At 41.5% G+C, this 14,394-nt stretch overlaps 1 protein-coding gene across 1 annotated transcript in view; it reads right to left on the reverse strand.

Moving 5' to 3' along the window:
* Positions 1–364: 364 nt before the first annotated feature.
* The window catches only part of LOC125688601 (uncharacterized), a 209,733-nt gene continuing 195,703 nt past the window's right edge, over positions 365–14,394 (reverse strand). Inside the window, exon 12 of the transcript XR_007374805.1 lies at positions 365–445. The gene's annotated coding sequence lies outside the window, so the exon portion shown is untranslated. The remainder of the gene's footprint in view (positions 446–14,394) is intronic.

Genomic DNA, 14,394 nt, shown 5'->3' on the forward strand with positions numbered 1-14,394 from the left:
GAACAGCAGTGTAGCCAGACAGCAAAGCAAACTGTGTAGCCCTGTGGACCAGCAGCCACAGATCTGAATATTAAAAGCTATGACTGTGAGCTTGATAAAGTGTACCACAGATGTTGGTCATCTCTGACTGCATATGAACAGTACGCAGCACATGTCCTTACAGTGTTAACTAGAGGTCCAAGCACTAGAAGATAATGGAAATTATTCTTTCTTAAATCTGAACCAGGATCCAAATCCTCTAAATGTCTAGATGAAAGTTGCAGTGAATTTGCAACTTCTGGACATCAGACTGATTAGACATATGCCACTGTGCAGCTGACTATGCCACCAAAGAAGTACTGTTATCAGTTTTCGTCATGATAAAACATAACCAAACCTTGGGCTGTTTGTTCTGGATATTTTTTCCTTGCTCCTGTAGCACTAAATCAGAATTAAGCTAATTAACCTCCTCACACACAGTGAAATAGTTTCATTGACTTTTAATCGTCCTTCATGGAGGTCCTTTTTTTCCTCTCTGCATTTCTACCTGCTTCTGCTACCTTGATCATAGGTATATTCTTAGAATGCCTCAGGTTGGAGGACACCTTAAAGGATTCCAGCTGTAGCCTTTTTGTGGTCATGTCTGAGACTGCGGATTGTACTGTTTATGGCAGCCACACACGCCTTCCAATCATATCCAGTTTCCTTCAGATCAAAGGATGGGTAATTCTCTTGAAGAAAGTCTAAAAATAAACATATCAGAGTAAATTATCAATTATTTATGCAAGTTACATCCTCGTGTTGGACGTAATCCAACCAAAACAAGAGCATCCAAAACAGAACAGCTTAGGTCCAGTATGAGCACTGAACAGCAGAATTAGAGAGCAAATATTTTTCCTCTCTGTTTGAGATACTTGACAGTGACAAAAAAGGTCTAAGCATTAAAACAAAATATGCAAAGAAAACAAGGAGCCATTTACATGGGCTTGATCCCTTAGAAATGTTGAAGTTCTTTTGCTAAAGCAGAAAGTCTCAGCCTCCATTTCAGAATGCTTTTGGCAAGACTACACCCTCCTTCAGAGGATCTCGGACAACTAAAGAATTTACAGGAATCCTCTTGTTTCTGGTAGACAGTACCAGAGCTGACTTTGCTCCATTCTTTAGAAACATGGGGATGAAGGTAGATCATGAGGGTCTTTTCCAACCTAAAGTCACTAAACCAAAAGACAGTAATTTAACACAACAACTGTAGAGAAACAACAGTGACAGAAATGCAGCAAGAATTTCTTCCTTACCTATCTTGTTACAGTACAGTAAACAAATACTTGACTGAGGTAGCAAAGGAGTAAATAAGGTAAGACTGCAGCATCTTTCTGCTTTTCAACATGTAAAATGATTTAAGATCAGATTATTTATTTATTTATTTTTGATTTCTGATAAGAAATTTTCTTCTTCATGAACCATGCTGTGAGTCTATACTGAACTAGAGAAGAATGTCTTGCAGAACACAAAAAACACCTGCTACAACTCCAGCCAGAACACACCCACTCTGATTCTGGAATAGGATTTGCAAACACAATAAATAATGCTAATTTCCTGAAGACATCATGGATTCATATGAGCTGAAGAAATGGGAGAACTGTCTATATTGCTACAATGAAGTACACTGGCCGTTCCAAAAGTAATACCTCTATCAAACAGTCTTATTATGCTATTTGTATCTGTACTAGTTTCTGTGGGAATAAATAGGAGGCATTGCTTTCAGAGAAACATATGTAATTTGTTAGGCTACGAGGGATCCTGGGAGGCTTCTACTTTAATTACTTTACCAAAGCAGGGTCAGCTCTGTGGTCAGATCAGGTTGCTCTGGATTTTGCACACTAAGGTGTGGAAAAGGGACAGAGAAGTCAACCTGCTCCACTGTTTGACTGCCCTCAGGAAGAACTCTGGCTTCTTCTCAAGTCCAGTCTCCATCTCTCATTTCTATTTAAGCCACTTATCAATCATGCTCCCACATTCAATTCAGTGTTGCTAAGTGTTAGTCTCTGTCTTCTTAATAAAATACTTCTGGGAACTGGCAGTCCACTAGTACATGCCTGTGGTGTCTTCTCTCTTAGACCAAATAAGTCCAGGTATCTCAATGGACATGAGTTCCAGTCCACCGTCCTGTCTGATGGCCCAAGAGCTCCCAGCTACAAGCCACCAGAAAAATGCAGATCTAATGGTGATGACTGAATAACTGTGCTTTGTAGCTGAGAATTTGCTCTATTAAACAGTGTTATTGTATTCTTTGTATCAGAGCAGACTGGCTTATTCTGCTGGCTTGTAGCTGGGAGCTCTTGGGCCATCAGACAGGACAGCGGACTAGAACTCATGTCCATTGAGGCATCTGGACTTACTTGGTCTAGAAAAGAAGGCACCATGGGCAAGTACTAGTGGTCTGCCAGTACCTAAAAGGATTTTATTAAGAAGACAGACTAACACTTAGCAACACTGAATTGAATGTGGGAGCATGATTGATAAATGGCTTAAATAGAAACAAGAGATGGAGACTGGACTTGAGAAGAAGCCAGAGTTCTTCAGAGCCTCCAGAATAAGCCGAAGTCTGTTCTCCTAAGCTACAAGCTGTGTACTTCTCAAACCTTTTCAATCTCCCCAGGATCTTGAGGTTTGCTATTTCATACTCTCCATAAGAAATACCGCCACAGAATTTCACACCCCAACCTCGCTTGTAAAGAGCACCAGAACCTGATGTGCTTCACTTCTGCTTGGCCTATCCAGCACCTGTATCAACAAGTTGCCCCCATGTCTATCAGAATCCCCTGCAACTGCTCCCATCTTCCAGCACGCTGCCCTTTCAGGCAGACGTTGAGATAGAATTCCCCCCTAAGAAGCAGCTTTGTCTTCTGGAGACTTCCTTGAGGTGCCCGAATATGAATTCATCAACTTCCTCTCAACTGTTTCCCCTGCTTGCACTAATATTTCCCCCACTGTTATTGAGATTTTTGCTCTTACCTCTGAGAGCATTAATTCTGTTGCAGTCCAACGGACTCATACCACGTTCAATATTACCATAGACATTGCTTTTCACCAGCACATCTTCGGTGAACAGGTGACGAATCAGGTAGCGAGCTGACAGCTCTGGCCGAGACTTCCCCTTTGCTACATAAAGGACTGAGACAGGCAGCTGCACATTGCGCCACGGACTTCCAAGGAGTTCTGGAAAGGGTGCAGGGAGAGAAGTATTTTACCTGCCCAATATTTACTGTCCTGTAAAGCGGCTGTGTCATACTAAAACTAGAACAGAAAAATATTCTCCCCTGAAACTACTGTACCGGATTGGAAAGACCACAGCAAAACTGTAACATCACAGCTAATTCTGAAATATAACAGATTGTAGACAGATGTCCAAGCAGGCAAAAAATGTGCCAGTTTTACAGTAGTGTAACAGCACTCGTGATACAATTTCAGCAGTGCTAGCGATGTAGTCTGCATTATTAATGACTGCTTTCTAAATTGTTTTCCTCTCGTGTGAAAAGAAGATGCTATTTCAATTACAGAAATAAATTTCCACTGTTACAATGGTGCTCAGATCCTCTAAGTGGAAACTGGAAACAGTGAATATTTTTGCCATACTATATACAAACCAAGAGAACGCCTTAAAAGGGAGAGTTTTGTTGTACAATAAAGATACCTGCTCAACTATTTCACCTACAGTAGCATTTTCTGCTTTTTACTGACTACTAAAAAGATAACACACATAAATTCACAGGATGCAAATTCCTTCATTTACCCATAGGTTCCAGGGACTGCAGTTTCTTCACTGAAGGTGTATGGAAAGATTCTGGGAACTTATTCCATCCTGAATTTTGCAGACTGTCACTTGTAGAATTGGTCATCTTCTGAGAGTTTTGAGAACTCCCTTTACTGTCTTCACTGCAATTTAAATCTACACCAAGAGATGTATCTGGACTGTAAGCCAATTTATCTTTCTCATTAGCTATCTCCTGAAAGACATTAGATGAGGTTAACACATGTACAGCAAAAAGCCTACCAGTCTTCTAATCAGTGTTTTGCATTTAGAATAGATCAGATTCCACATATATACAGTATGTTAGTCCTGAACTTTGCCATCAAAGGCACAAGTGAAACAGGAAAAAAAATATTCATAGATCTGCACAAAGCTTTTTAGAAGAAGAAGTGAATGGAGTTACGGGTGTTTTGGGAGTGATGTTTCAGTCAATATAAAGTTGAAATGTATGACTGGATATACTTCATGGCAAGCCAGTGAAAACAGCATTGTCAGTTACATGCTCAAGCTCACAATTAAAACTGATGCTACTCCTGGGCAATGTTTACAGTACTTTCCTTTTAGTACCCTATGTCCTACACATCTCTTGTTGACTGAAGTCTGGATATGGAGCAGGAAGGCCATGTGAGGAATATGCTTCCAGTACTCCCCATATGGAGCTACTGCTGCCATCAGCAGAGACACGCTGAACAGTGCAAAAGACAGAACCCAAGGAATTTCCATTTAGAGCACTCATCTGATGAGACAAATAATTAATTTTACAAGGAAACACATACTTAGTACTTAATAAATTATCACCTTCAGACAACTTACTTGGTTTATTTTTGTTTCAGAGTGCAAACAGCGGATCATAGCATTGATATGTGTGATACAAGTTTTCCAGTCTTTTCCATATTCACTCAAATCATAGTTCGGAAAGTTAGCTGCAAGAAATTCTGCATATAAAACATACAAAATTTGTTAAGATTCATGACAAAAAAACATGACAAGTATTTAAAAGTCTACTTGTTCAGAAAGAAGAGAAGGCTTAGGACTGCTTGATGTTTACTCTTCTCCATTTAGGAGCTTTGTATTTCTACCTTTTATTAAGAGAGATGGGAAGGGGAAGATCAATTTCGTAGTGCTGCTTAGCTTCAAAACAGAAGAGGAACATTGATATCTCTCTGATGTGTTTCAATAATGCTTTTACTATTAAGTAATTTGTGGTAGAAGTGGGAAAAAGATGCAATTTATTGTACAAACTTTTTTTAAAAAAAGACTGACTAATGCTGATGCTGCAACTACATAACATGGTCTATGCAACTTGCCAGATTTAAGTAGGAAACGAAGAAATGCATGGGTTCACACATATGTGCTATAGGAAATTGGGGAAATGGCTTGCCAACATTTAAAAAAAAATAAAATTAAAAGTCCTCCCACCTTCACGACTTCTCAAACAAACAAGAAAAGTGAAATTAAGAGCAGGAAAGGAATGTATGAGAATAATGAGGTAATTTTTGTCTTAAGTACACCATGACTACAAACAAATCAACCAACCAAACAAACCCACCCACAAAATCAATGTCACACAGGCAAAATAAGTAGCAACAAAAAATTTAAGAACACTTGGCATAACTCATGAATATGAAGTAAATGAACCTAGAAAAAAGCAGAACTGTTTTATCTGTACTGAAAAAAAAAAAATCAACATTGAGAATCACAAGGCAGGATTTCCATAAAACCAAAAGACACAGCAGAGTTCAGCACATTCACAACAGTATTCAGCAGTTGAGAAGTTGCTGGACAACAGTTACGACTATCCTAGAGAAAAGAACACATTCTTTTACTGTTAAGTAATTTGTAGTAGAAGTAGGAAAAAGTGAAAAACTCTAAGTACCAAGTAGAACATAAATCTGTGCATTTTGAAAGGTATCATACCTCTTATTGCAGTCATTTTATTAGGATCCAGTGAACACCACCCTTGTGTACTCATTCCTATCACGCTACACAGCAAAGCTTCCTTGGGGAACAAGACACGAACTAAGTAGCGTGCTGCATACTTTGGTTTAGTCTTTTGACGAGCTTTCATCAAATAGTTTCCAAGAACTTTCACATTTCTCACTGGGTCACCAACATATTCTTTTGTAAAACAAAACCAAAGAAATTATTTTTAAAAAGTAAATATATACGTATCACAGAACCACTAAGGTTGGAAAAAACCTCTGATCGGCTGGTCCAGCCATCCACCTCCCACCAATATTGTCCACTAAACCACATCCCTGAGTATACTTGTACCCATGTATCCTTTCCTCAAACACCTCCAGGGATGGTGACTCCACCACCTTCCTGAGCAGCAGGTTCCAATGCCTCACCACTGTTTCTGAGAAGAAATTCTTCCTAATACCTCACCTGAATCTCCTGTGATACAACTTGAGGCCATTTCCTCTCATCCCATCACTGTTTACTTGGGAGACACCTCACCACAATCCCCTTTCAGGCACTTGTAGAGAGCAATAAGGTCTCCCTTGAGCCTCCTATAAGCTCTCCCCTGAGCCTCCTCTATATATATATATGCACTTAAAAATATCTTTAAAAATATATTGCTTATAATAATGCAATAGTGTAAAGAACTCATCATTTTCTGTGGAATACATTGTTTTGAAAGAAATCAAACACTGAAGAAAAAAACAGATTTTCCACAAATAAAAAAACGTTCTCTAAGAAGAGAACTGGTTTTTCCTTCACACAAATCAGGTATGTTGCTTTCTTTGCAGGCATATGCCTCAACTGTACAGGCAGTCTCTTTTGTGTTGTCTGAAACATGCATAGTATGGATGTATTACTCATAATACACGCAGGTCAAAGATAGTTTACTTCAAGAATACTAAGAGAGAATAAAAGGACTTAATCTTATAAATAACACAAAGGCTTGTCTTAGTCTATGTAACAGCATATACACTGCACAGAGGTTTTTAATTGATCCCCAGCATATTAAACATTCCTAAGACACTCAAGAATTCTAAACCCTATTCTATTATAAAAGCGCTTGAAGAGCAGCTTGTTTTACTCCTTTACTTTTTCTTAAATAATGATAAACAGATTTCTTGAGGAAGCAATTTTTTAGCCCATGAGCCTGCATATTTATTACAAAGCAACTCACCAAAGCTTGGATGGATGGAGACTGATGAAGGTGGCACTTCTTTACTAATGTTTACATTCCCAGACGCACTTCTGTAGTTCACCACCACTGCTTCATCTCCCAAACCTGTCTCAGATGGCGCTGGCATCACTGATGATGCTGCTGAAGATGATGCAATATTGACAGTACTTTCAACAGTAGCTGAAAGATTTGGTTGTGGAAGAAGGTCAGGGATGCTGTCAGCTGCTGTAAACTCTGAATGCAAGGAACGTGTAGAAACGATGGTGGGGAGTGTAGGGCTCTGCCTAAGAACAGGCTGCTGTGATTCAAGTTCAACAGTGTGTTGAACGCTATTTGTTGTGGAATTCACCTGAACACAGCTATTTTGTAAAGCAGCCCTTATGACTGGGTTATGCCTTCCTCGGCCTGGTGAAGAGAGATGAAGACTTGAAGTCCTTTCCACAGATTTTTGTACTCTTATTTTTCCCTGGGGCAAATGACTGGAACTTCTGTATGCAACTGGTTTCTGTAAATTTGATTCAGAAAACAATAAAAAGGTTAAATTAGATACATCTGGTCTTTCACAGACCAAGAAGAATACAGTTTAATAATTATGCTATTGGCAATAGTCTGTCACTGAATCACAAAATGGATGAGGCTGGAAGGGACATCTGTGTCCATCTGGTCCAACGTGCTCAAACAGGGACAGCCAGAGCAGGTTGTCCAGGAACACGTCCAGACATCTTTTGAAGATCTCCAAGGAGGAGACCCTACAGCCTTTCTGGGCAGGCTGAGTCAGCATCCACACACAGTAGAGAATCCCTCTGGTATTTTGATTCGTGCTCATTGCCTCTTGTCCTGTCACTGTGCACCACTGAAAAGAGCTTGGCTCCATCACCTTTGCATCCTGCTTTCAGGAGTTTATACACATAGATGAGTGTCTTCTCTTGTCCAGGGTGAAGATCCCCAGCTCTCTCAGCCTCTCCTCATAGGAGAGGTGTCTGCTCCCTTCATCATTTTTATGGCACAGTGTTGGACTTTTCCTAGCATGTCCACATACGTGTTGTATTGGGGGAGCCCCAAACTGGTCACAGTAGTCCAGTACTCTTCACTAAAATAATTCATCTTTGTCATGAAACCAACACTCATCTCTCTTCTATTCTCATTTTTAAGTCAGACACTAAACATTTATCTTGTCAGTCATCTTCTGTCTCTTCATCATTTGTTTGTTAGCTGAAGGCATTCAATATCCAGACCCTGTTTACAGTGGTAGACTCCATAGTAAAGACAGAGATGGGTTGAGCTTTCTGTTACCTGCAGTCCTGCCATTATGGAAAACATGCACCCTAAGACATTCATTCTATTTCAAAAATCAGTCAATCAGTAGGAGTTAAGAAATACAGATGTGTTGGGCTTTTTTTTACTGTTAGATCAGAGGTCTGAACATATTCTGCCCTTGCAACTTTTAAAAATCTATCACCTGAATAAAGACTTTGCTGAAAGTTTGTCCATTTCTCCAACTAATAAATCATAGTATCTTTACCACGAAACTCCTGAGTTATATCCTTAAGACATGGCAGATGTAACATTATACAGCTATAAAAAATGAAAGCATTCATGATGGTTTTAAAGAGCAAATGCATGACAGCTTGTTGTGGCTGGAAACAACAGTTTATTCCATGAAACTCCCTGTTTGGATGACTGCACAGTACAAGCTTGGACAACAACACTTTCCCAAATAAAATGTAATACTTTATTAATTACAAACGTGCACAAGACCGGCTTCACTTTTATTCACCCTTGGTGCAAATAACCTTACAGATCTCTTGTCATTTTTGACACCAGCATCACTCTGTCACATTAAAAGCTTTGCAACAATGTTGACAAAAAAAGATTCCTAGAGAATTCTGATGTTCTTCAAAAATTACCTTTTTCTCCCTTCAAAGAGTATGTGTACTTAGTCATAAGTACTAATACTCTGTCTCTTAAGTTACCAGAGGATTAACCATGTAAGAACAAAGTGAATAATGCACCCAGTAGTGTGTCTTCTTAAAAATTTTGAAGAAAGGCATTTTATTACAAAAATATACTTCTGTATTATGTAGTGGAGATGACAACACACTGTTGAGACCAAAAGTCAATTAGCTAATACGACCAACCTGTCTGGATTCTGTGAGGCATAAGCTCTCCTCTAATTCCAGAAACCAACAAGGCAGTAACTATTTGGTAAAGCAGGAACATCAATATACACAAGTATAAGATAATCTAGAGAATTCCTTCCTGTTCTTTACAATACAACAGAATTTTAAAGTGCCTGTGGCGTTATCCTGAGTTTGAAGGACACTGGCAGTTCTGTGACCAGTGGTCAGTAACAACACAGAAGATTATTAATGACATAGAATAAGAAATCTAAGTCAAATTAATTGAAATGGAATCCATACCTACTAGTTTGCTACTGATTTTCTTCTTAGTGACAGAAGAGAATTTTTTTTTTTTATATAAGCATCAGAAGAAACGAGAGAATTAAAGGCAAATCTGAGTTTCTCAGTTCTGTAATACTCACAGGTTTGAGTAACAGTGGCCTAGCACAAGTATGCTGCATTTCTGAGACCTTTCGATGAAGCAGGTCAAGTTTTTTATCCAGTTTCTGAATGGATTCGTACATGGCCTGATAACAAAAGGAGAGGTGAAAACAGGATAGCTTCTCAAGAACCCAACTCACATCTGAAGAAATCAAGAGAGTTCCATTAAGGCAAAATTCTCTCCCTGTAATGGGGCAAGATTAGCAAACAATAAATACCCTCTGTAAGTAAATTAAAGAGCAATTTGAGCACAAAATGTAAATAGCAATGGTAAACATCATAGTAAAAAGAGTTTTCGGAGAAGCCCACTCCAGCTATGGTAACATGGTTGGCACTTACAGGTTGTTCTTCCTGCTTCTGTCATATGTTTTATTTTATCTAACATTCCATGGAATCAATACCTCACCACTCTTTCAGAGAAGAAACTGTTCCTCATGTCCAACCTGAACCCCCACAGGTGCAACCAGAGGCCATTCCCTCTTGTCCTAGCACTGTTACCTGGGAGAGGAGGCCAACTCCACCTCATCACAACCTCCTTTCAGGAGCTGTAGAGAATGACAAGGTCTGCCTTGAGCCTCCTCATCTCCAGACTGAAAAGTTCCCTTAGCCATTCCCCATAATAAGTCTCATGTTCCAGACCCTTCACCATCTTCACTGCCCTTCTTTGGACATGCTCCAGGGCTTCAATGTCTTTCTTGTAGTGAGAAGCCCAAAAAAAACTACAGACAATCTCAAAAGTAAGCTAGGTGTCATGACACACTATTTAAATTCATAATAAATTTGTAAGTACACAGTTCACAGGCGGTCACAGTTCACAGGCAGTCACAGAAATACTGATTCTTACATCAGTAATGGAAAATACACTTAGAACAATACTGTCTGTAAAGTTAAATTCCTAAATGGAATTAAATCTGGACAAGAATGTCAAAGACAACAAGAAGGGCTTGTAGAAGCACACATATGACAGAAGGAAGACTAGGGAAAATGTGAGTCCACTGCTAAATGAAACAGAAGAACTTGTTACATGGGGAGGGGAAAAGATGGAAGCACTGGATGCCTTCTTTGCCTCAGCCTTTAGTAAACCCCAGTTCCAGAGACCGGAAAAAGATGATGGAAATAAGACATCTTCTTGGTGGAAGAGGATCAGTTCAGGGAACACTTAAGCAAACTGGACATTTGTAAGTTCATAGACCCTGATGGGATGTACCTTTGAGTGCAAAGAAAGCTCATGGATGTCACTGCAAGATCACTCTTGAGAACGCTGACAATCATGGCAACAATAAGAAGTGCCCAATGACTGGAGGAAAGTAAACATCACTACACACACCAGTCCCTGGGAAGGTAAAGGAGTAGCTAATCCTGGAAAACATTTCCAGGCACACAAAGGACAAGAAGATAACCAGGACTAATCAGTCACCACTGTTTCACCATGCTTGGCCAAGTTCTGCAATGAAATGACCAGCCTGATGGGTGAGGGGAGATTACTGGCTGCCTGGTACTCAGTAAGGCTTCTGTTCCTCCTAAGTTCATCATAAACAAGCTCTTGCATGGGCATTGAGGCAGAGTGGAAATCAACTGAACAGTCAGATCTAGAGGTAGAGTGACCTGTGGTTCAAAGTCAAATTGGAGACCACAAAGGTCAACAGCAGATTCAGAGCGTTGTTAATTATGTATATACCTAAGGAAGTTTACTGGACATTGATACTTAGTTCCAAGTCATTCCTAATTATCCTCTCTAAAGCGTGGCCTGTCATGTGAATCTCTTTCACTCTATGGAGTACTTTGACTTGAGTCAGGGAAGTGCTCACCTGAACAAGGGATGGCCTTAATTTTCAGTACAGTGATATTTAAATTTATCAGCTACTGCTTCAGTAGTTAACATAAAAAAAACTTGCCAAAACAAAACTACCAAGATTCTGGGACATTACTGGCAAGCCTGGTACCTACAAAAGCTGGGCATGGGCAAAAGTCAGATCTTTCTCATTACTCTAAAGCTCCTCACAATAAATCATTTTGTATTAAAGCTTAAGATTTGAAAAACATTCATGCCAGTTGTATGAAGAGCTCAGAGTACAAAGAAACACACTGTTGTCTCATTGAAAATACCATAGTTAAGTGAAAGCTTAACAATCTCAGTGGACAGCTAGAAAGTCTGAAGTCTCAGGTTACCAAATAGGTTTCAAGTCTTCCTTAAATGTAAGGAAGCAGGGAAGGAAAAAGGGAATGAAAAGGGAAATTTGAAAGGAGAAAAGGAGAAAAGAAGAGAAGAGAACGAGAAAAGAGAAGATGAGCTTAAAAATTGTATTATTTATTATAAATAAATAAATATATATATATATAAAAATAGTACCTTTTTTTTTTTTAAACCAAGTCTTTATTTCAATAGCTGCTGTCTCTTCTCCATACCAGTTACAGAATCACAGTCACCAAATGTCAGGGATTGGAAGAAACCTCAAAAGCTCATGTAATCTAATCCCCCTGCTGGGAACACCTAGATTAGGTCACACACGAATGTGTCCAGGCAGGTTCTGAATGTCTCCAGAGAGGGAGACCCCACAACCTCTCTGGGCAGCCCGTTCCACTGTTCTGTTACCACCACCATGAAGTTTTTCTTCTAGCATTCATGTGGAACCTCTCATGTTCCAGCTTGTACCCATTGCCCTTATCCTGTCACTGGATGTCACTGAGAAAAGCCTGGCTCCATCCTCCTGACAGACATCACAGAATCACAGAATCACAGAATTGTAGGGGTTGGAAGGGACCTCCAGAGATCATCGAGTCCAACCCCCCTGCCAAAGCAGGTTCCCTACACCAGGTAGCACAGGTAGGCATCCAGGCAGGTCTTGAACGTCTCCAGAGAAGGAGACTCCACCACCTCCCTGGGCAGCCTGTTCCAGTGCTCCGTCACCCTCACTGTAAAGAAGTTCTTGCGCATGTTTGTGCGGAACTTCCTATGCTCCAGTTTCTGGCCGTTTCCCCTTGTCCTGTCTCCACTCACCACTGAAAAGAGTCTGGCCTTGCCATTCTGCCCCCCACACCTTAGATATTTATAGACCTGGATCAGGTCCCCTCTCAGTCTCCTTTTCTCAAGGCTGAACAGACCCAGTTCACTCAGCCTTTCCTCATAGGGGAGATGCTCCAGGCCCTTCACCATCTTCGTGGCCCTCTGCTGGACTCTTTCCAAGAGATCCCTGTCTTTTTTGTACTGGGGAGCCCAGAACTGGACGCAGTACTCCAGATGAGGTCTTACCAGGGCAGAGTAGAGGGGGAGGATCACCTCCTTTGACCTGCTGGCCACGCTCTTTTTAATGCACCCCAGTAAGCCATTGGCCTTTTTGGCCACAAGGGCACACTGCTGGCTCATGGCCAACCTGTCGTCCACCAGGACACCCAGGTCACTTTCCGCAGAGCTCCCCTCCAGCAGGTCATCCCCCAACCTGTACTGGTGCATGGAATTATTCCTCCCCAGATGCAAGACTCTACACTTGCTTTTGTTAAACCTCATCCGGTTTCTTTCTGCCCAGCTCTCCAGCCTATCCAGGTCTTGCTGAATGGCAGCACAGCCTTCAGGCGTGTCAGCCAATCCTCCCAACTTTGTATCATCGGCAAACTTGCTGAGGGTGGCCACTATCCCCTCATCAAGGTCATTGATGAAGATGTTGAACAAGACCGGACCTAGCACAGACCCCTGAGGAACACCGCTAGTTACAGGCCTCCAACCGGACTCTGCACCACCAACAACGACCCTCTGTGCTCTGCCAGTCAGCCAGTTCTCAACCCAACATCCTTTACATATTTATAAGCGTTCATTAGGTCACCTCTCAGTCTCCTCCAAGCCAAAGCTTCCTCAGACTTTCCTCGTAAGGGAGATGCTCTGGTCCCTTCATCATCTTTGTGGCTCTGTGCTGGACTCTCTCAAGCAGTTCCCTGTCCTTCTTGAACAGAGGGGCCCAGAACTGGACACAATACTCCAGATGCGGTCTCACCAGGGCAGAGTAGAGAAGCAGGATAACCTCTTTTGACCTCCTAACCATGCCCCTTCTAGTATGTCCCAGGGTGCCATTGGCCTTCTTGGCCACAAGGGCAGAGTGCTGGCTCATGGTCACCCTGCTGTCCCCCAGGACCCACAGGTCCCTTTCCCCTACGCTGCTCTCCAACAGGTCAGTCCCTAACCTATACTGGTATGTGGGGTCGTTCTTGCCCAGATACAAGTCCCTACGCTTGCCCTTGTTGTATTTCATTCAAGTTCTCCCCACCCAACTCTCCGCCTGTCCAGGTGTCGCTGGGTGGCAGCACAGCCTTCAGGCATGTCAGCCACTCCTCCCAGTTCTGTGGCATCAGCAAGCCTGCTCACAGTGCGCTTTACTGCCTCATCCAAGACACTGATGAGTATGTTGAATAGTACGGGTCCCAGTACTGACCCTTGAGGGACTCCACAAGATACAGGCCTCCAACTTGACTCACTCTGTTCCACTGACCACAACTCTCTGGCTTGTTTCCTTCAGCTGGTTCAAGTCCACGTCACTACTCAGTTGTCAAGACCACGCTTCCTCAGTTTAGCATTTAGTATTTATCATGAGTATTGTAGTGCCTTATTAGCTCACTCTGCGTGTATATCTGTGATAAATACAGGAGCACTTTGGTCTTACATGGTCTTTCGTGGACTCCTTATTTTACCGTAGAGTTTCTGAGTTCTGTTAGGCCTGGGCTTTGGCCTTGCAAGTAGCAACAAGCCTGGCTGAAGCTGCCCTGCTGGCGCCCAGCCACCTCCATCCTGGCTTCAGGATGCGTCTCTTAGCTCCACGTTCCATCTTGCCAGGCTCTCACTGAATGCACACTTTGCTTTGTTTTATTTTCTGCCCCTGCCGACAGGCACGGCTTAGGCAAAACACTTGAGTATTTTG

The sequence above is a fragment of the Lagopus muta genome, chromosome 1 (assembly GCF_023343835.1).
Source record: "Lagopus muta isolate bLagMut1 chromosome 1, bLagMut1 primary, whole genome shotgun sequence".
Lineage (NCBI taxonomy): Eukaryota > Metazoa > Chordata > Aves > Galliformes > Phasianidae > Lagopus > Lagopus muta.